We start from the raw sequence: 20,444 nt of genomic DNA, 5'->3' as shown, positions 1-20,444 counted from the left end.
TATATATCTATAGAAATAGATACACATATACTTACACATGTACATATTCATATACACATACTTTTTTTCTGGTATCCCCAGTAGTGGATTTTTCAACAACTCAAAAAGGGCGTTCTGAAATAAGAAAATAGGAGTTGGGGAGAGAAGGGGTAATAAAAACCAAAAGAAATGGGAGAAATAAGAGGCTGAATTTAGTTTTGGTTTCTTTTGGTTTGGTTTTTTCCAGAAGACACTGCCGCAAAGACCCTAAAGCTGAGATCCAAAGTTAAGTTTGCAGGGAGGTAAATTTCAGCTAACAATGTTCTAACAGTTTAAAGGTATACCAAGAGCAGAACCTCAAAATCCAGTGTGTCATCCCCTTCCTATCCCTAAAAGTGTTCAAGCAAAAACTAGATAACCTTTTTCAGGGATGGTGTAATGGAATTTCTTCATTGTCCAATAGTGAGAATTTGTATAAAATAATCTCTCCAATTCCTTTTGATTTTATAAGCTCCCGGAAGAAGTATCGGTGTGAGTTCTCTCTGCTAGGTCAGCACTACTGAATTATCTGGCTGATTTCTTTCCTAGCCATATCTGAGTCAAGTATGAGTTCTTTGTTTTTGACACAATATCTTTTCATCACCTACAGTGAATGAGAGACCTTTCCCTTTCTTTCTCTTCTGCAAGGTTGTCTTAATGCAGGCTTGGGGAAGTTCAGGAGTGAGTCGTAATTAAGACTTGGGAAAGTTTAGGTTACCAAAAAACAACAACAACAAGGAAACAAGGAGCTCATAGCAAGACAGTAAAGTAAGCCAGCTTCATTAAAGGGAGATGAAGGGGAAGTCAAGGAGAAATGGACACAAGGCTAGAGTTCTGGATAGAGTTAGGCACCTCCTGGGACCCCGGAGGGAAGGGGGGCAATTTCTCTGGGACTGATTCGTGCTAGCGGATGAGGAAGACACAAAGACAGAAACTCCAGGGAAATTAGCAGCTAGCTGATATTCAAACTCCCTACCACTAAGAAAGGGGCTTTGGATAGTTACAGTTATAGTCGCTCTTTTTGGTCTTGGGGAGTGGGTTGAGCTCCTCCTCAGCTTCTGCAATTCATTACCTAAAGCAAGAAACATTACCCTCATTTCTCAGCCATCCTAAGTTTAGCCATTACCCTGAAAGTGCATAGGTAACTATAGATCTGGGGAAAGCTCCAACTCCAGAGGTCAACATGAAACCTGACAAGTGATTTCCTGGATTTCAAGATCTCCCAAAGAGAAAATTCCTTACACTCTGTGGAAGGGTACATACTCTGCAACTTTTATCCTGGAGAGTTGCCCAGGGTCAAAGAGTCAATTTGTGTCAGAGATAGTATTTGGAACCTAGAACTTCTCCATTCTGAGGCCAGTTCCCTAACCAGTATTCTACACTGCCTCTTAACATAGTAAAAAACATTAGAAAAAAGCAGTCCCTAGTGGTGTTTATAAAAGAGGAATAAAGAGAAGGGAAATGGAGACAGCACCGTTTAAGATAGAGTGAATCTTGCAAGCCCCCTGCAGTTAGTGGAAAATTTAGTGCCTGAAACGAAGAACGGCAAAAATGAAGAACGGTGAACTGCTCCTACATTTTTCTGTTTCTTTCTCCTATAAGCCTAAGACTCAGACTAAGCAGTGGGATGAAACCACCCTACATAAGGTCCCAGAACAATTGTGGGTGATGCTTAATCTTCCCATCAGGCTTCCTCCTGATCTTGCCAGCTGTCACCCACAAGCATTCACATCCACATTCATGATCGCAGGAAAATCCTTTATCTGACTATAATTTGTTGTCATTCCACTGCCTTGAAATTCTAAACCCTGTTTATTGTTCATCCTTACTAAAATCTCCACCTCTGGGATCTCCAGTTCAGCTCTATATTGTTCTTTTCTCTCTAGTTCCTTTTATCTAATCAACAACCTTGCCCTGCCAAATCTCAGTCTTGTATAACTCCCACCATGTGCTGCTTTTGCTTCTATTCACTAGCTGCCGAATGAAACTGAAGAAAAATCCTAAACCATGATTAACGGGTCCACTAAAAATCTAGGTAACATAATCTCAACTAGACCTTCAATTTGCAAGGAAATGCTTTTACATGATCCTAATCAATTCACTTCTACTCATCACAATGGCTTCCCCCCCCAAAAAAATAAAACTTTTTATCCTCCTTCAAAATTCCCAACACTCTCCACCCTCTCAACTGAGAACCTTGTTTCATATTTCACCAATAAACAAGGCCATTCACCAAGAGCATCCTCTTCTCCCTCCTCCTCCTATTACCCAAATGTCTTCTGCCTCCTTCACTTTTGTCTCACAGAAAGAAGTGGCCCTTCTCCTTACCAAGGTAAGCCCCACTATATGCACAAATGATCCCTTTCCACCCCATCTTTCCCAGATGGTTGCCCCTCTATCTCCCCTACTGTCTCATTAATCTTCAATCTCTCTGTCTCCTGGCTACAAACATATGCATGCCTCCCCCATCCTAAAAAATTCCTCACCTAATCTATCCATCCCAGCTAGCTATCATCCCATTTCCTTCCTATCTTGGCTACACTCCCTGAAAAGGCCATCTACAATAGGTGCCTCCATTTGCTGCTTTCTTACTCTTTTCTTAATTCTCTACAATCTGGCCTCCATCCTCATAATTCAACTCCAAAGTTACTCTTAATTGTGAATTTTTTTTTCTATTGAACATGTTTTCATTTTTATTTTTATTAATTATTTAATTTTTAGTTTTCATAAGATTTTGAATTCTAAATTTTCTCCCTTCCCTTCCCCAAGACAGCGTACAATCTGATATAGGCTCTACGTATACATTCATATTATACATAGCTTTACATTAGTCATGTTGTAAAGAAGTTAATTGCCAAATCTAATGGCCTTTTCTAAGTCCTCATTCTTCTTGACCCCTAAGTTTTTTATGACATTTTTCTTTCCTGGCTCTCCGTCTAACCATTTGGCTCCTCCAGATTCTCAGTCTCTTTTTCTGGATCTTCACCCAAGTCTCACCCACTTAATTATGGGTGACCACCAAGGCTCTGTATGGACCCTCTTCTCTTCAGTAATTTTTAGTTGTGTCTGACTCTTCATGACCCCTTTTGGGGGTTTCTTGACAAAGTTACTGGAGTGGTTTGCCATTTCCTTCTCCAGCTCACTTTATAAATGAGGAACCTGAGGCAAACAGGGTTAAGTAACTTGCCCAGGGTCACACAGCTAGTAAGTATGAGGCCAGATTTAAACTCAGCAAGATGAGTCTTCCCAACTCCAGGCCTGGCACTCTATGCATTGCACCACCTAGCTGCCCCTAAAACCAAAGGTTTTTGGATTTGACTATGAAGGTTGTTGTTGGGTCATTTCAGCTGTGTCCAACTCTTCATTACCCCTTTTGGGGTTTTCTTGGCAAAGATACTAGAATGTTTTACCATTTCCTTCTCCAGATCATTTTACAAACAAGGAACTGAGGCAAACAGGGCTAAGTGACTTGCCCAGGGTCACATAGCTAATAAATGTCTGAGGCCAGATTTGAATTCATGAAGGTGAGCCTTCCTGATTCCAAGCCCAGTACTTTATCCACCGCACCACCTAGCTATCTTCTCTTCTCCCTCAATGCTATTTTGTTTAGGGATCTCATTAGCTCCCCAAAATTCACTATGCTTGTGATTCTCAAATCTATTTATCCAGCCATAAACCTCTCTCCTAATCTCTAGTCTCACATATCCAATTGCCTATTGGACATCTTGAACTGTTTGTTCCATAAATATTTTAATTCATTATATTTAAAATTTGAACTCATCTCTCCCCAAAAGCCAACCCCTCTTCCTAACTTCACTATCACTATTAAGGACACCACCATCCTCCCACTCGCCCCAGGCTCACCACTTGGGTGTCCTCTTTAGCTTCTTATTCCCCATATTCAATTTGCTGCCAAGTCCCCTTGATCCTACCTTCAAAATATCTCTTGAATACACCCCCTTCTTTCTTCTGACATTGCCACCACCCTGGTATAGGCCTTTATCACCTTGAACCTAGACTTTTGACAGGCCTACCTGCCTCAAGTCTCTTCCCATTCTGGTCCATCCTACATTTGTCGGACAAAGTGATCTTTTTTTTCCTTTAATTATTCATTAAGTTAAAATAGGTCAAGAAATATGCTAAACTTTCAGCATTAGCCAGAATGTGATTTTTCAGGTACAGATAATCCCATTTGTGGGAAGCTCCTGGGGGCTTCTCCTACATCCTGCTGATTGTTTTTTTGGCCATCTTATGGCAAATTAGCACTCCCAGAGGACAGATGGTAACCAGAGAAAGGCTGTCAAACTCCAAGCAACTGATTTTTGTTACTTGTTAGCAGCTCCTGAAAGAGGTTTTGTTGAAGGCAAAATACTGGAACAGAACAAATGGATTTCTTTTATTCGTGATGTCTTAATTTCTCTCCTATTACTGGAGGGAAAAATGAAAGTTGGCTGTTTTCTATTGCAATGTGCCCTACATATGTAGAAGTCATTATTCCCAAATACTCCACTGATGTTCCCCTGTCCTTCAATCCCATTGCCTGCCTTAACTGTGCCAGCCTGTGCTTTAAGATTGATGAGAATACTATTGATGAGGGATGGCTCCCAATAGGTTCAGCAGGAACTCAGATCTTATCTAAGACCAGAACCTACGGTTCAGTCTGGAAAGAATTCAGCTCAGCCTTACTTGGAATCAGAGTTGAAAAAGTTTATTATACACTTTACAGCGGGCAAGGATCTTTAGGGGACCTGCAAGTGAAAGGGGGCACAAGCTTTTACTTTTAAAGGGTACGGCTGCCGTTGTCAGGGCTGACTGGATGGATGTAAGGGAACCAAAGCTAACTTGTAAGTGCATAGATAGTTTAACTTGGAGATGAGATTTGGGCCAGACAGGAAGCAAGGACAAAGGAGTCACAAGTTGTTGCCTAGGCAGAGTACGGATGGGGGAAGGGCCAGAGTTTGAGGCTAGGAAAGGGAAAACGTGATTTTTTTACAAATTGCTATTACAATTTTACAATACAAATTGCAGTTACAATTGTAAAAACTGGTTTTACAAATTGCTGTTACAGACTGATGTCGCCAATTGGTTTTATAAATTGCTGTTACGGATATAGATCCCAAGCACCCCAAGCACCCCATCACTATAGCTACTATAGCCCCAAAGTTGGGGGAAAAAAAAGTGTCGCAAATCTACATACAAGCAAAATAGGTTTACTGGAATGTCTTTAGTCATAGTTAAAAGTAGCAGTATTGAAAACATAAACATATGGAAACAATTTCCAAAACCTAATTTTTTACATGAGAAAATTTATACATTTTGTAATCATTAACTGAGTGGTTACCATCCCTTTTTCACATAATGTTTCATCTCTCTACATATACTTCTTACCTCCTACCCTATTCCTGAACTTGATGCAATAATCCCTACCTCTCTAGTTTACAGAAGGACATTGTGTTAATTATAAATATATCATTTAACTCTGCATACAAATAACATATTGACAAGTATCTAGTTTCAAACTGGGCTCCTAAAAGATGGTAAAGTAGATGTTTCTGTTTTAAAAATAAATTAATTAAAGCATATTTTGGTGACCGGAAGGAGGCCAGTAGGGAACTTGTTAATGTTCCAATTTGAACTGGACACTTGTCTCTTTTTACTTCTTGAGAGAAAAAAAACTTTTGAAAGTCATATACCTATTTCATTAAATTGTACAGCATTTTTTTTAACTTTCCCAGAACTGTTTTATTTTAGATCTCTGGTTGCTGCTGAATCAAGTCCAATATTTCAGGACAATAAGATTGATAATCACTAGCAAAAGAGTATGAGCAACCGAAAGCTGTGATTTTGCATCCAGGCCACCATGCTTTTACCTTCAAAGCTATTTAGATCTGTTACCTAAGACTGTGGCATTCTCTGATAAGCTTTCTAGATTTGTCTTGTAACTCATTCAATCACTTTTGTAACGTTCTCTCTAATGACATCAATCACTTCCTCCACCTGATTCTGTACATGCCTAATTTTGTCATTCCATGGTCCAAATTTTGGTCCAGATGGGCCCCTTGGGGAAAAAAATCCTCCTCGTCATCTGAATCTTTTCCCAAAAAGATTTCTTCTTTCACTTTTCAGGGAACCAGGGACATCATCATCATCATCATTTAGGTGGTTCTTGAATTTAGAAGGCATCTTTATTACTCAAAAAGTTGTTTTCCTCTTCCCAACTTTAACAGGCAGATAAATACCACCTGGGCACCTCTTGGGCTGGGCCAGGTAGGGAAAGAAAGAGGAAGGAAGGAGAAAAGAGAGGAGGGAGAGGGGAAAAGGGCCTTGGTGAGGACCCAGCATCAGCCAGCCACTCAGCTCCTCTGCTGCTCCCCACCGCCCACCCCCCACCAGCAAGCATCCGGGCACTCCCAGGTCTGATCATGGCACTCTGACACACATACACACACTCCTTCCTACTCAGTAAACTCCAGTGACTCCCTGTTACCTCCAGACCCAAATATAAAATCCTCTTTTTAGCTTTAAAGCCCTGTCATTCCACTCTTCTCTCCTTCCCGGATTCTGTGATCCAGTGATCCCAGACTCGTTGCTCTGAAAGCTACTCTCCATCTCCCAACTGTGAGCATTATCTCCAGCTGTACCCCATCCCTAGAGCTCTCCCCGCCTCTCTCTGCCTCCTGGCTTCCTTCAAGTCTCAGCTAAAGTCAGCTTTGCCAGGAAGTCTTTCCCAGTCTTTAAGCTTACTGCCTTCCTTCTGAAGTCTTTCCCCACATTTTTCCACACTGTTTATACCTTGGTTGTACATAATTATTTGGACGCTGTCTCCCCATTAGACCGTGAGCTCCTTGAGAGCAAGGAGTGTCTTTTGCCTTTCTTTCTACTCCCAGGGCTGAGCATAATACCTGGAACATATCAGGTGCTTAATAAGTGTTTGCTTTGGTTTTGTGGTTTGTTGTTTCGAACTGACCAACCATGTAATTAATTGCATTGTAACTGAGGAGTATGGAACAGATGTATTAGGGGGAACGTGGTTCTTGTGCTAAACAATTCTCATGGATTTCTCTGTTCCTTTTTCAGATGAATCTACAGGAAGCTGTTGTAAGTGTTCTCCTTCCTCACACTAATATGTCCTTTGGTCTCCTGAAATGTGTGTGTAGACGTGGGAATTGCTGGGTAGGGGAGTAGGAGATAGCATTCTCTGATCTCCTATTCCTGTTTTTGTTTTGTTTGAGAAGAGAAAGCAAGGCAATTGGGGTTAAGTGAATTGCCCAAGGTCACACAGCTAGTATGTGTCAAGTGTCTGAGGTTAGATTTGAACTCAAGTCCTCCTGATTCCAGGGCCACCTAGGGCAGCTGACCAAGTCTTTTGGTTTTGGTTTTGGTTTTTTTGGAGGGTGATCTCCTATTTCTTATAAAATGCAGAGGGGGGAGGGGAAGGGGAGAGGATTGAAACTCTACTTTCTCAGTCTCCCACTTCTCAGCTTCCCAATTCAGGGTCAGTCAGACAGGGTCTCAGGATCTAAATCTGTAAGTTATCTTAAAGATCACCTCAATATAATCCCCTCATTTTAAGGATGAGGAAAAAGAAGCCTGTAAATTAACTCAGAGGTGAGGAACTTTCAGCCTTCTAGACTGACATGTGGCCTTCTAGGTCCTTGGGTGTGGCCTTTTGACTGAGTCCAAATTTTACAGAACAAATCCTTTTTTTAAGGGGATTTGTTCTGTGAAGTTTGGACTCAGTTAAAGGGCCAAACTCTAGGACCTAGAGGGCCACATGTGGCCTAGAGGCTAAAGGTTCCCCATCCCTGAGTTAAGTGATTTCTCCAAGGTCATACAGCTAAAAAATAGCAGAGCTAGGATCTAAATCAGACTTTAGACCCTACAATCTGCTACTTATCTTATGCCAGGCATCCTCCTAACTTAATGACTGAGAAGTAAAACACTCCACAGAATAACTTTTAAAAGAAGAAGAAAAGGTTCCTGACAGGGAATTTTTCAAAACTCTTTAATTAACAACAGGGTATATTGAATCTCTCCTCAACCCCTCCATGCACTAAAATTGATATGCAACAGGTTGATTGTTACTCCATAGGGATTCCACTTTTGCATTTACTCCCCTGGAAAGTTATTAGTGGTAGCTCTATTTTCCTCGAGCCAGACAGCCCACATTGATCTCTCTCTTTGCATTTGTCTTTTAACTGGAGTTCCTCTGGGTAAGTTTCTTGTCTATTTCTCCAATAACTGTCCCTCTATAGATTAGGTCCTTCTACAGATCTTTCTCTATCCTTCCTGTTTTTCTTCTCTGAGGTTCAGGGCTTAAGGCTCAGCTTCTCTTGCCTTTCTTGAATCCAAGATTGCCCTAAATTATTGTTGATTCTGTAGATTGTGATTACCCTGAAGAAAGACCCCTGAAACATCCCCACCCCTACCCCTCTGATGGAACTCACAGAATGGTCTTATGGATCCCATCCATTACAAGGTGGTCTGTCAGCAAAAAATTGGAAGATATTCTGAAATAAATAGAGAGAGAAAGGAAGTAGGAGTGAGACCAGAGAGATGAGATGAAGGGCAATAATGAAGTTTAGTTAAAATGAGATCTTGGGATCATAAATTTAAGTGGCCTTAGAGAAACCACCTATTCCTACTTCACAGATTTTACAAATGAAGAAGCTAAGGCAGGAGGGGGCCCCCCGGAAGGGGGGACCAGGTCATTTGAATGACTTGCCCAAAAGTCACACAGGAAGTAAAGTATTAGAGGTGGATTGGAATAGAGGGACCCCCTCTGACACCAAATCCAGTATGCTTTTCACCTCACCAAGGTGGATCTCATTACACTCAATAGTCTCATTTTTGGGAAGTAGCTTCCGAAAGGGACCCTTTTCAGGTGAATTGGAGCCTCTGATGCCACCTTATGACCCAGGGCTGCCTCATCAAAGCCAACTACATTAAATGTCTCCATCTCACAGCAGTGTTTCTGACATGGGGTGGGGAGTAAGGGGATCAATGTTAGTGGGATTCCCATGTCTAATGAATTCCCCTTAAAGCTTTGTTAGGAACTGTGTTGTTCTTGTACCCAGCGACCATTTCTGATTTCTCTGTGACTATTCCTGTTTTATTTTGTTTTTTAGGGGAGAAGGGTTGGGTATTTTTTTTTAAGTTCCATCCCAGACAACAGCAAATTCAAGTTTTTTATCTTAGTATTTATTTTGTTGTCTTCATGGCCACCTAGTTCAGGAGTTACAAGGACTAGAAAGTGCTCTCTTGTGCACGCTCTCTCTCTCTCTCTCTCTCTCTCTCTCTCTCTCTCTCTCTCTCTTATCTTATCAGTCAAGGATAATAATGTTTGGCCAAAAAAAGTAGAACTTGCTTAAATTGGTGGAGGCCAAAGCCCAAGAGCAATTAGAAGATTGTAGAAAACACTGGCTATTCTCAAAGAGTCTAAGTCGTTTGACATGGAGAAATCGGGTCCTTTAGTACTAAAAGTCGGAAAGGGAATAAGCATTTATATGGTGCCTACTATGTGCCAGGAACTGAGCTAAGAACTTTTTTTATTACCTCCTTTGATCCTTACAACAACACTGTAAGATAGGAGCTGTTATGATCCCCAACTTACAGTTGAGAAAACTGAGGCAAACAGGTTAAGTGACTTGTCCAAGGTTAAACAGTAAGTATCTGAGTTCACATTTGAACTCAGGTCTTTCTGACTTAAGGCCCAGAGCTCTATACATTGTGCCACTAGCTGCCACTAGCTGCCCTTAAATTGCCATCAAGATCTCAAGTTATGTCCTCAGGTATAAAGTAGAAGTATGGGGATCCAATTTCACCAAAAAAAAAAAATGGAAGAAGAAATATTTTACATCTAAATTATTTGTTCCATTAAATTTCCAGGTTACTTTCCTGGAAGCACCTCAAATATCATCCAAAGAGATATATGGGTACAAGGAAAAATTGAAGAACGAATTGACCTAGGAGTAGGAAAAATCCACTGTATTGAAGAGGAAGATTTCCAGGAAAGGGGGAAGGCCTACAGAAATAAAACTGAGGAAAAGCTGTTCAAGGATGTTGAAAGAAGTGTTCTTCTTAAAGGCAAAGAAAGTGAAGCTGGGCAGGCTGAACTGAACAAGGAGAAGGAAACCAAGTCCATGTTGAAGGGTGAAGACAAGAACAGAAAAGAAGGTGAAGATAAGAAATCAAAGGTCGAGAACAAAGGGGAAGACTGGGGAAAGAAAAGAGTTCTAGGATAAGCAGAAAGGTGGGAAGGCTGAGAGCTGCCTGAAGATGGAAAGTAAAAGCTAAGGATATTTTTTTTGAAGGAAGTTACTGGGGTGAGTTAAGGAAGAGAAAGTGACCCAAAGGAAATGAGCAGTGTTTCTGTCCCAGTCATCGATGAGGATAAGAGCATTCTTTTAGTGTGTGAATTCACGAATTTTCTGCTCTTTTGTATGTGATCTGAAAAAAAGTCCTTCAGAGGTTTCATCTTTTTAGTTCTCTTGGTCACAAACCTCAGATTCCAAATGTCTGTTTTATGAGTTCATGTTCGTATTATTCAGTCAGGAAGAAATGAGGATTTTATGAAATCGAGTATTGATTAAAGCAACTTAGAATCATTTCCTTTGATTAGTCTGGCATCTCTGTGGAAGCCTCTATCAACCCGAAAGATATTAATTGATTACCTACTATTAAAAATAATAATAGCAGCTTTGCATTTATGTAGTGCTTATCATGGGGCCGCTAGATGGCGCCATAGTGCACAGAGTGCTGGGCTTGGAATCAGGAAGACTCATTCTCCTGAATTCAGATCTGACGTCAGAAACTTAAGAGCTGTGTTACCTTGGGCAAGTCACTTAACCTTGTTTGCCTCAGTTTCCTCATCTGTAAAATTATCTGAAGAAGGAAATGGCAAACCACTTCAGTATCTTTGCCAAGAAAACTCCAAATGAGGTCACAAAGAGTCAACAGGACTTAAATGCCTGAATACACCACACCTTTCAAGTGAATGAGGTTGATTCCCAGGTCTACCCTCTCTGTGCCTATACTGCCCTCCTGTGGCTGCCAGACCTCAAGATGATGACTTTTGTGCTGGAAAAAAGATCGTGCAGGACTTCCTGCCACAAAAAATGGGAGGAATTCAGCAACTGAGAACCAGGGGAATGTCAAAGATGAAAAGAATCTTAGAGACAGTCTAGCTGAATGCAGTTATTTAATAAATAAGGAAAATGAGGCCCAGAGAGATAAAGTAAGTGACTTATCCACTTCTCTGATAGAAGTCGAACTCCCCCTAGCTTGTCCTCAGACACTGAGCTATTTTGGTTTTCTGTTTTAAGTCAAGCAGTAACTTGGGATCCTGTAACTGAGGTCTACCCTGTTTCCACTCCTCAGTCTCCATTTCCCCACATGTCCATCTCTGCTGCTTCAGGAAACCTAGAATTATAGATTTAGAGTTGGAAGAGATCATCAGGTCCAACAGCTCCATTTTACAGAGGAAGAAACTGAGACTCAGCAAGGTTAGGTGCTCATGGTCACATGGCTAATAAGTATCAGAGGGAGGATCTGAACCCAAATCATCTTGATTTTAAATCCAGCCCTTTATTCATCACACTATATCATATAAGGTGATCAGGTTAGAAAAACAGGGCTCAAACATTCATGTGTTAGGACAAGAAGCATTTGTGCTCAATACAGAAAGGGGAGACACAAAAGAAATAACCTGGTAGGGAAGATAGGAAATACATTTAAAAAACTCAACCATTTATATGGTAAAAAAGAAAAATTTTAATGAAAAAAAGAGGATTTTCCATGGTTTGTTCAGAAAGAGGGAACAATTGGTAAAATATGGTAAAAAATGAACTTTGAGGAAAGAGAAAAGAGAAATTACAAAAGGAATGTGTGGGTAGCAGCATTTTAATGAGTTTAACTATGATGTAAATTGTGTGTTGGGTGTTCACTTAAAGTTTAGAGACTCCTTTATTGTAGCAGTGTAATATGGTGACTTTGCCAGAAATCTCCTCTACCTTGGGAATAGCTAAATAGTTGGGAGTAGTTACCAGTTTGAATTTGAGGGAGGAGAGAAGCTTTTGCTGTAGTGGAAATAGTGCCATACCAAGTCAACAGACCAAAGCCCTAGGCCCCACTTTGCCATTGTCTGGCTGTGTGATCAGCGTTCCCCTTCCCTAGATCATGATTGAATCCTCTATAAAATCAGGGGAGCAGATTAGAAAAATGTTCTTTCAGTTCTTTCAGGAATCAGCTTTGACATTCTAGCTCAGGGACTGTCAGCTAATTACGAATATAACTACAAAATTTTGCTTCCAGGGCAAGAGGCACAAAACTTGCCTGTGACTGGGTGGGTCACCATCACAAAACAGGACCTTATTGGAGGAGGAGAGGGAGAGGATAGAGGGGTTGGTGGTGTTCTCTCATTACCTACTCTTTGTGACCCCATTTGGGGTTTTCTTGGCAAAGATACTGAATTGGTTTGTCATTTCCTTCTCTAGTTCATTTACAGATGAGGAAACTGAAGCAAACAGGGTTAAGTGACTTGCTCAGGGTCACAAAGCTAATAAGTAGCTGAAGTCATATTTGAACTCAGGTTCAAACCTGCAAGGTTAGAAATAGTGGACTAGACTTCTTTGGATAACAAACCAGACATCTTTGAAGGATGGCTTAGTGGTGTAAAGATAGTGGACCAATCTCCCTGGTGTCCACCTGTATCCTTCAAGGGTAACAGTTTTCCTTGAGGTAAGAATAGTACAGTGATTAGCAGAAGAAGTGAATTTCTAAACTTAACTATTACTAGCCAGCTGAATTTCTGAATTTATTTGAGAGACAAAAAATTATGACTTAGATAGCTTGTTCAATCATGTCTGACTCTTTGTGATCCTGTGGGCCATAGACCACCAATACTGTTCATAGAGTTTTCCAATTTCTCCAAGGGGCCTGTTGAGGTGTTCCCAGGTATTCTAAATCAATTACAATTATTGCCACATACTAGCACAAAACCACAGACCAGATGCCAAGACAAACAAACACTAGGTATTTTGAGGCTTTAGTGGAAAGCCTTTGTTTAGGTAAAGAATCTCCTCTGCTTGGAAAATTTTAAAATATTTTTACTGGCCTAATTTCCAATCTAGGAGGGATATTTCTGGTGAGAGTCTCCAGGAATGCCCTGGCCAGGTTTTAATCATTCCAGGAAACCTCCTGAAAGACCACACAGCTTAGCTGCCACAGGTGCCTTGTGTTCAGTTTATGAATCTAATCAGCGTTCAGGAATCCCTAGCAGGAATCCCTTCCTGACTGTTCAAGATGTCAAAAAACTGGGTGCCAGGTTTTTAGCACCGGAACTGGTGGTCAGTCAATGACTAAGGAAAAAAACCCATGGATTATGTTGATGCTTTTGGTACAAAAGGAACATCCTGGGGAGATACAGAATTCCCCCAATGACCTTTGCCTTCTAAGACTGGGTTCATGGTGCCATACTCGCCCTGCTTGGGGGTTGCTGCCAATGGATTCGGTTCCTTTGCCTGGGGACCAAGGCAAGATTAAGGGCTAAACCTGGAGAGTACTTCTCTCTCCCTAAACAAATAAAAAGGGTGTTGTCAGTCAATGACACTGATTAGTACAAAAACAAGCATGCTGCTATTACACACACACACACACACACACACACACACACACACACACACACACACACACACGGCTGATCAGACCATGAAGGAAAAAAGGCAGCTTGCTTTATTCTTATTCATATACATGCACTCATTCATACAAATCCCCTTTATACCAATAGTGGGATATAAATCAATTTGCTCTATATTACCTATAGCTCCAACTAAGAGACCAGATAGTGATATCTCATGAGGTTCCTCAATTTACCAAACAAAAGAAACACCATTAGCAATCACTCTAGCTAGAATATTATTTCTCAACTCCTCAAAAAATATTGGGGAGCCAATGGAAACAAATTAGTGTTTACTTTCCTGATAGGGAACTAGGACTCCCTCAGTTTCTCCAATTTGGAAAACATCAAAGACTTGGTACACATTCAAGTTGATCCCCTAATTATCTCCCAATCCATTTGAAGAGATTTTATTTGAAGGAAACAATTCCCTTCAGAGGCAGTCCAGGGAATATACCAAGGCTTTTATTGCCAATTATTTCCAAATGCATATACAACATTGCAACTTTTAACATAAAAAAGTATCCCCAACAGGGTACTTGCCTCCTTGCCTTTCAGTGGAGAGTCAGATCACATCCACGATTCCCTAGAAGAAAAATCCTCCCATCAGATGGAAAATATCCACTGGGATCCAAAGAAGGAAGAAATTCTTCTCAGGGATCTGGGGGACCTGGCTTTCACCCCAAAATCCTGAACAATCCCCCAAAACTGTGATGAGCAAAATTTCAACAACAGCAGTTTTCTCCAGGGCAAGATATCATTTTATTTTATTTTATTTTATTGCTTTTTGGAGGGGGGAAGGCAGGGCAACTGGGGTTAAGTGACTTGCCCAAGGTCACAGGGCTAGTAAATGTTAAGTGTCTGAGGCCAGATTTCAACTCAGGTCTTCCCTGACTCCAGGGCCGGTGTTTTATTCACTGGGCCACCTAGCTGCTTCAAGATATAATTTTATTAATGGTGATGCATTATACTGTTAGTAAAACAGGTCATGCTGGCACCTCAGCAAAAAGCCAGGGTCTTAAGCACAATCAATTTGATAACCAAAGATCTGGAGTGAGGGCCAACAGGGCCTTAAACTTAGGTGTGGCTTCCTTCTTATAGCCTGACAGTACATCATTTGGACCTCCCCTGGCAAAGACAAGACAATTCCAATTGGCAGATATTTTAATGAGGTGGGTTGAGAGTAACCTTAGCTCCTCACTCTTACTTAATCTTTGGAAGGTAGGAGTAATCCTCAAGTAATAGGATTAGTCTGTAGCTGGAGAAAGTGGGCTGGCCTTCACATGTGGTTAATTACCCGCCTCTGACACTGGAGGAATGCTAGTTGCTTTCTGAGACCCAAATCCCTTTATCATTCTTGGCTGGAAAAACAAAAACCATTCGATCAGGTTACTCCTAGTTTGGCCTCCCCATTGGAGGCCAAGTGGCCCCTAAGTTTGAGAAGGAAAAGCAAGAACCAGAGAGCTGTCCCTGGGGAGGGCCTAGCCTAAGCTGGTTATTGTCCTTTGTGCTGAAAAAGGATCAAAGTAACATCGCTATGTCAGGGTCAACAAACAATGTGTACAGCTGTGGCTGATCAGACCAATATGAGCTTAGAAGCCTCTCCCACAGATCGGGCACAAATAGTCTGTACGAACATTTGGAGTGCAGATGCCTCTAAATTTGTGTATCTCACATTTCCTTTGAACTACTGAAATTCTCTTTTTCTCAGAAAGCATAGTACCTTCTCTGATGTGGGCATGCCATGCTAAGCAGTCCTTTGCCAGCATCTCTTATGTGTCACAATTCCAAAGTTCTTCAGAGAGATCTTGAAAGTATCCTTGCATCACTTCTTCTGACTTCCAGGAGAGTGCTTGCCTTATATGAGTTCTCCATAAAATCATCTTTTAGGCAAACAGGTATGTTTGGCATTTGAATCATGTGCACCATCAGGGGTGTGCTCTCTGAAGTAGAGTTTGAATGTTTGTCAGTTCAGCTAAGCAAGGACCTCAGTGTCCAGTACCTTATCCTGCTAGGTGATCTTCAGAATCTTCCCAAGACAATTCAAATGGAAGTGATTCAGTTTCTTTGCATGGTACTGGCATACTGTTCAGGTTTCACAGGCATACAACAAAGAGGTCTGTTCTGTAGACCTTTAGTTTGGCGGGCAGTCTAATACTCTTCTCTGCTACACTTTCCTTCAGAGCCTCCCAAACACTGAGCTAGCCCTGACAATATGTGTGGCAACCTCACCATCTATGTGTACATCCCTGGAAAGTACACTGCATCTCAACCTTAGGGGCTACACTGAGCACACAATCATCTTGCAAATAAAAAGCTGTGCACCAACTCTCCCTCTACTTTAGTCTTGGCTTGTAGCCTATTCAAGTTAAATAATTTACTGTCAGTTCAGTAGCTGACCTTGATGTCATTTTCATCCTTGTTGAAGGCATCTAACATCACTGAAAATATGTGAAAAACCTTGGAAGTAAGCACACAGCCCTGCTTCACTCCACTAATGATTGGGAAAGTGTGAGAGCATTGTCCATTATCCAGAACCCATACAAACATGCCACTGGGACTGGTTTATAAAACTGATAAACTCCAGGCGAACAAATTTTGCTATGATCTTCCACAAGCCCTCATAACTGAAGTATCAAAGGCCTTGGTCAGATTGACAAATGTTGTATACAGACCTCTGTTCTGCTCCTGCCATTTCTCCTGGAGTTGTTGGGCAGCAAACTATATCGACCCTTCTTTGGCCCTTTCTGAAGCCACACTAGCTCTCAGGTAAATGACCATCTTCCAGGTGAAGGATCATCCTATTAAGGAGGACCCTGGTAAGAATCTTGCCAGCAATGACTAAGAGAGAGACCATGCCCCACCATCACCCCCTGCCTTGTAAATCTCAGTTGGAATAGAATCAGCACCAGATGCTTTGCCATAGTAGAGGAGCCTAATGGCATTCAAAACTTCTTCTTCAGTTGGAAGTTCAGCTAGAGAGGGATTGACTTCAACCTGAAATATATGACCATATAGTCAATGGCTTCAGCATTGATGATGGTCTGTTGAGAACACTATGAAAGTGTTTGGCCCATCTCTCCAGGATCATGTCCTTATCACTAACCAATTTGGCTGTATCAGCACTGTAGGTCTTTGGCCCATAAAAAGCCTTCAGGGCTTCATAAAATGCTTTGGATTGTTACAATCAGAATAAAGCTGAATTTCATCTGCCTTCTTACTGAGCCAAGAATTCTCAAAGCTTCACTTGCACTTTACTTTTGATAGTGTTAAACACTATCTTCTTAGAGATGGACAAAATATCCTGCTGGTAAACTCTATGGAGTTCTTGGGTTTTGTTTAGTAGCTTCTGACCGTCCCCATCATTTTTATCAAACCAATCCTGATATTTGTGAGTGTCCTGGCCCAGATGAAGAAACACAGTGCTGTACCCCAGATCTCTGAAAGCCTCCCACTCCTTTTCTATCCCACTGTTCCAACTGTGTATTGGCTCAGATTTCTCTCCAAGTTAGTAACAAATTGTTCACCCACAGAGAAGTGCTCTAATCCATTGATATTAAGTCTCCTGGTAGTGGTGTTGGGGCTGCCACTTCTATTTAAATACATATGAATAGCTTGGAGAGGTTAAGTCTATGACTGGTCCAGCACTCTGTACCAAACATGACCTGATGCCACTGATATCCTCCTTACAACAACAGCCATTGCCCACGGATACAAATTTAACAATCCCAAAGAAGAGGCTGTATGTACTAGGGCAGTACAATTTCAAAGGTTGGATAACATTTCTACCTCCCTAAAGTCTGCAGCAATATTTATCAGATGCAAATTGACAACTCAGAGTAAACATTTAAATACTTAAGACTGTTATTGCCAGAAGAGAACTGGTCTACCAGAATAAGTCTTGCTATGTAGTAGGTCCTAAGGCATAAATCAACCACAGCTTTTTGATCAAGAAGGACCTAACTTATCAGTGTTACAAATCACCTTATATATCATTCCAAAATCAAAAGTACTTCTACAAATTAATTCCTAAGTCACAATGTAAGAAACTTACAACTTAACATTAATATAAAACAATCTCATGGACTTAAACACAAAATAAAAAGCATTACCAGTCCAATGATATTAATTCAGTGCAATGTATCTCCAAATCAATCACATGGAAAAACCATTCCACCCATCTACTAAAACTGACATTCTATACTAGTTGAATTCAGAAACCTGTACTATATAGAGCAGTTATCACAGTTGCTCTCACAGCTCCAAAAATATGACACCCACAGTTACTATTCTGATCATGGATCAACCATGCTATCAATAATAATTTCCCCCAATTAATTTATCTGAACAAGTATAGGTCCAAATTTAAACTCCTCAGCTTTAAAGATTGCTACATAATTCCAGCTGCTTTTCATCATCTATAATCTGTGAAATTAAGCTTGAAAATCAGCATAACTCACTCTAACTTCCTGAGGAGGAAATAAGCATTTCTCCAAGTGGTATTTCACAGGCTTACTGGCATAGAAACTTTGCTATTCTCATCACATCTTGATGAGACTTAAAACTTCCTTAAATTTGTATTTCTTCTTTCCAAAATCATGATGCTTTTTTTCCCTCTGCTGTTTTTCTAAGTTAGCCTTTACTGTAGAATCTGATAGCTGGCCAAATGAGGCCCTTGCAGTTACCCTGTTAGAGTGAAAAATCACTGCTTCTATTTGCTACAGTTGGGAAATGAAGAATTGAAACCACTCTCATAGGCTCTAAATGAATTTAATGACTATGTATGCAGAGGTGTATTTTTCAGAATGTTCTACTTTTAAGAGCAACTTTATGTGCTTTTGAAATGAACTTCAGGTCTGTACTTCATCAATGTAACCCACTTCTTATTTCCTTTTTCATTCTTTATTATTGTTTTTGCTGGTTATAATTAATCTGAACTGGGCCTGGCAAATGACAGAATTGCATTTTTTGTATATTGATTCAGCATTTCACTTTCTAATAGTGTTAATTTCTTAACTTCATACTTCCCTGCTTTCAAATCGTTTCAAATTGCTTTCAGATCATTTCCTTTTATTTGTTGAATCTTTTGCAAATTAGCACAGTTTTCTTATGCATCTCAAGTTCATTGCAAAACTTTGCTTTTAGATGACCAGAGCCGAAACTTCTAGGCTTGTAGAGAGTTTTTCATTTTACTAAAAAAAACATCTTCAGTTTGACTTCTTACATAAGAACTTGAAAATATATAGTTTATTCTGAATTATTTTAGATGACTTTATTTCTACTTTACCTAGGCAATTAAATTCTATCAAATCATTCAAAAGCTCCTAAAATGAAATTTCGCCTTTTCCCAAATTGTTATGTTTACATTTTCTGAGACAAAATCTCCTTGGGTCAAGATTATTTAAATGAAAGAAAATTTAAGAGGACAAATAGTTTACTAGAGGATTTCAAAATCACATAAGGCTCAGGTTCAAACTAAAAATTGCAAAACCCTCTTTACTTTTTTCTCTCTACTTTTTTAGTCCCAAGCAATCTGCTGCCCAAACCTCAGAAGAAGGTAAGGAAAGCTTAACTGTCACTTGGATTATAGGGTTAGATACAATTTCACTTATTTTCAGAGATACTGCTGGATTTTGACTTGGTTAGGTGTATGCTGGAAAATGTTTAATAACCATCAGAAAGAAAGAGAGAGAGAGAGAGAGAGAGAGAGAGAGAGAGAGAGAGAGAGAGAGAGAGAGAGAGAGAGAGAGGAAAGGAAGGAGGAAGGGAGAAAGGGAAGAAGGAAGGATGTCCAACATATTTTAAGTTTAATCACAAGATGCAGAATGACATACATTTTTTAACATGACAAATGTGTGAATTTGTTTTGCTTTACTATGTAGATTTGTTATAAGAGTTTTCTTTTTCTTTTCCAGAGGACTGGAGGGTGAGGGGAGAGGTAGAAATGAGGAAAGATAAGGATAGGTTTCCCAAAAATATGGGAAAAGAACAGAAGGAAAGCCTGAAGGAATAATAAAGTAGGACAGCTTTGAAAGTTACATGATGGATTTATTTTATATTTAAAAATCAAAACAAGTTCTACATAAGAGAGATTCACTGAATCAGGTAAAAAAATCTCCTATTCTGCAATGTCTATGGAAATGCTCATTTTATTTTGCATTTTAATTAAAAAGAATACAAATTAAAAGAAAAAAAACAAAGCTTAATGTACATTCAGTCTTCATTCCTCCGGTTTACTTTCTCAATCTTATCCACACACAAAGACATTGAAGATTTCTCCCCTATGAGACATACTTAAAACCATCAAAACATTTTTTTTACTTGTAAAACTGACATTTCATCATTTCACCTTGGCTCTGCAGTGTCCAAACAATTCTCTCCAAGAGAATTGTCTTCTAGCAAATCTAGCCAGAGTTGAGTTTCTTCTCATGTTGATGGTATGTTCCATAATAGAGAGACTCCCCTTGCTTCCAGTCAGTTCTAGCCAAAGGATCCAGGACCTCTGGAGCCCTTAAACTCACAAGGTTAGAAATGTCTATCTCAGGATTTACTCTTAGTCACCAACAGCTAGGTTGCTCAGTGGTTAGAGAACTGAACCTGGAGTCAGGGAGATCTGAGTTTAAATCCAGCCTCAGACACTATCTGTGTGACCCTAGGCAAGTCACTTAACCTCCATTTGCCTAATTCACTGGAAAAGGAAATGGCAAACCACTCCAGTAACCTCTTTTTTTTGCTTTCAGCAGGGCAGTTG

General features: G+C 40.3%; 1 long non-coding RNA gene and 1 pseudogene across 1 annotated transcript; one reads left to right on the top strand and one right to left on the bottom strand.

Annotated features, from left to right (window-relative positions):
- Window positions 1-5,788: 5,788 nt before the first annotated feature.
- Window positions 5,789-6,201, bottom strand: LOC138150300 (vesicle-associated membrane protein 4 pseudogene; annotated as a pseudogene).
- Window positions 6,202-6,671: 470 nt separating this feature from the next.
- On the top strand, window positions 6,672-10,600 carry LOC138150299 (uncharacterized). Its single transcript, XR_011165540.1, has 3 exons — window positions 6,672-6,934; window positions 7,096-7,116; window positions 9,907-10,600. It is a non-coding gene; the product is annotated as an uncharacterized lncRNA (long non-coding RNA).
- The last annotated feature ends 9,844 nt before the right edge of the window (window positions 10,601-20,444 follow it).

Source organism: Petaurus breviceps, unplaced genomic scaffold, assembly GCF_028583685.1.
Source record: "Petaurus breviceps papuanus isolate PSGF00001 unplaced genomic scaffold, PetGlider_PUasm1.0 90865, whole genome shotgun sequence".
NCBI lineage: Eukaryota > Metazoa > Chordata > Mammalia > Diprotodontia > Petauridae > Petaurus > Petaurus breviceps.
The sequence above is the reverse complement of the archived record's forward strand: the minus strand, read 5'-3'. Positions and strand labels throughout refer to the sequence as shown.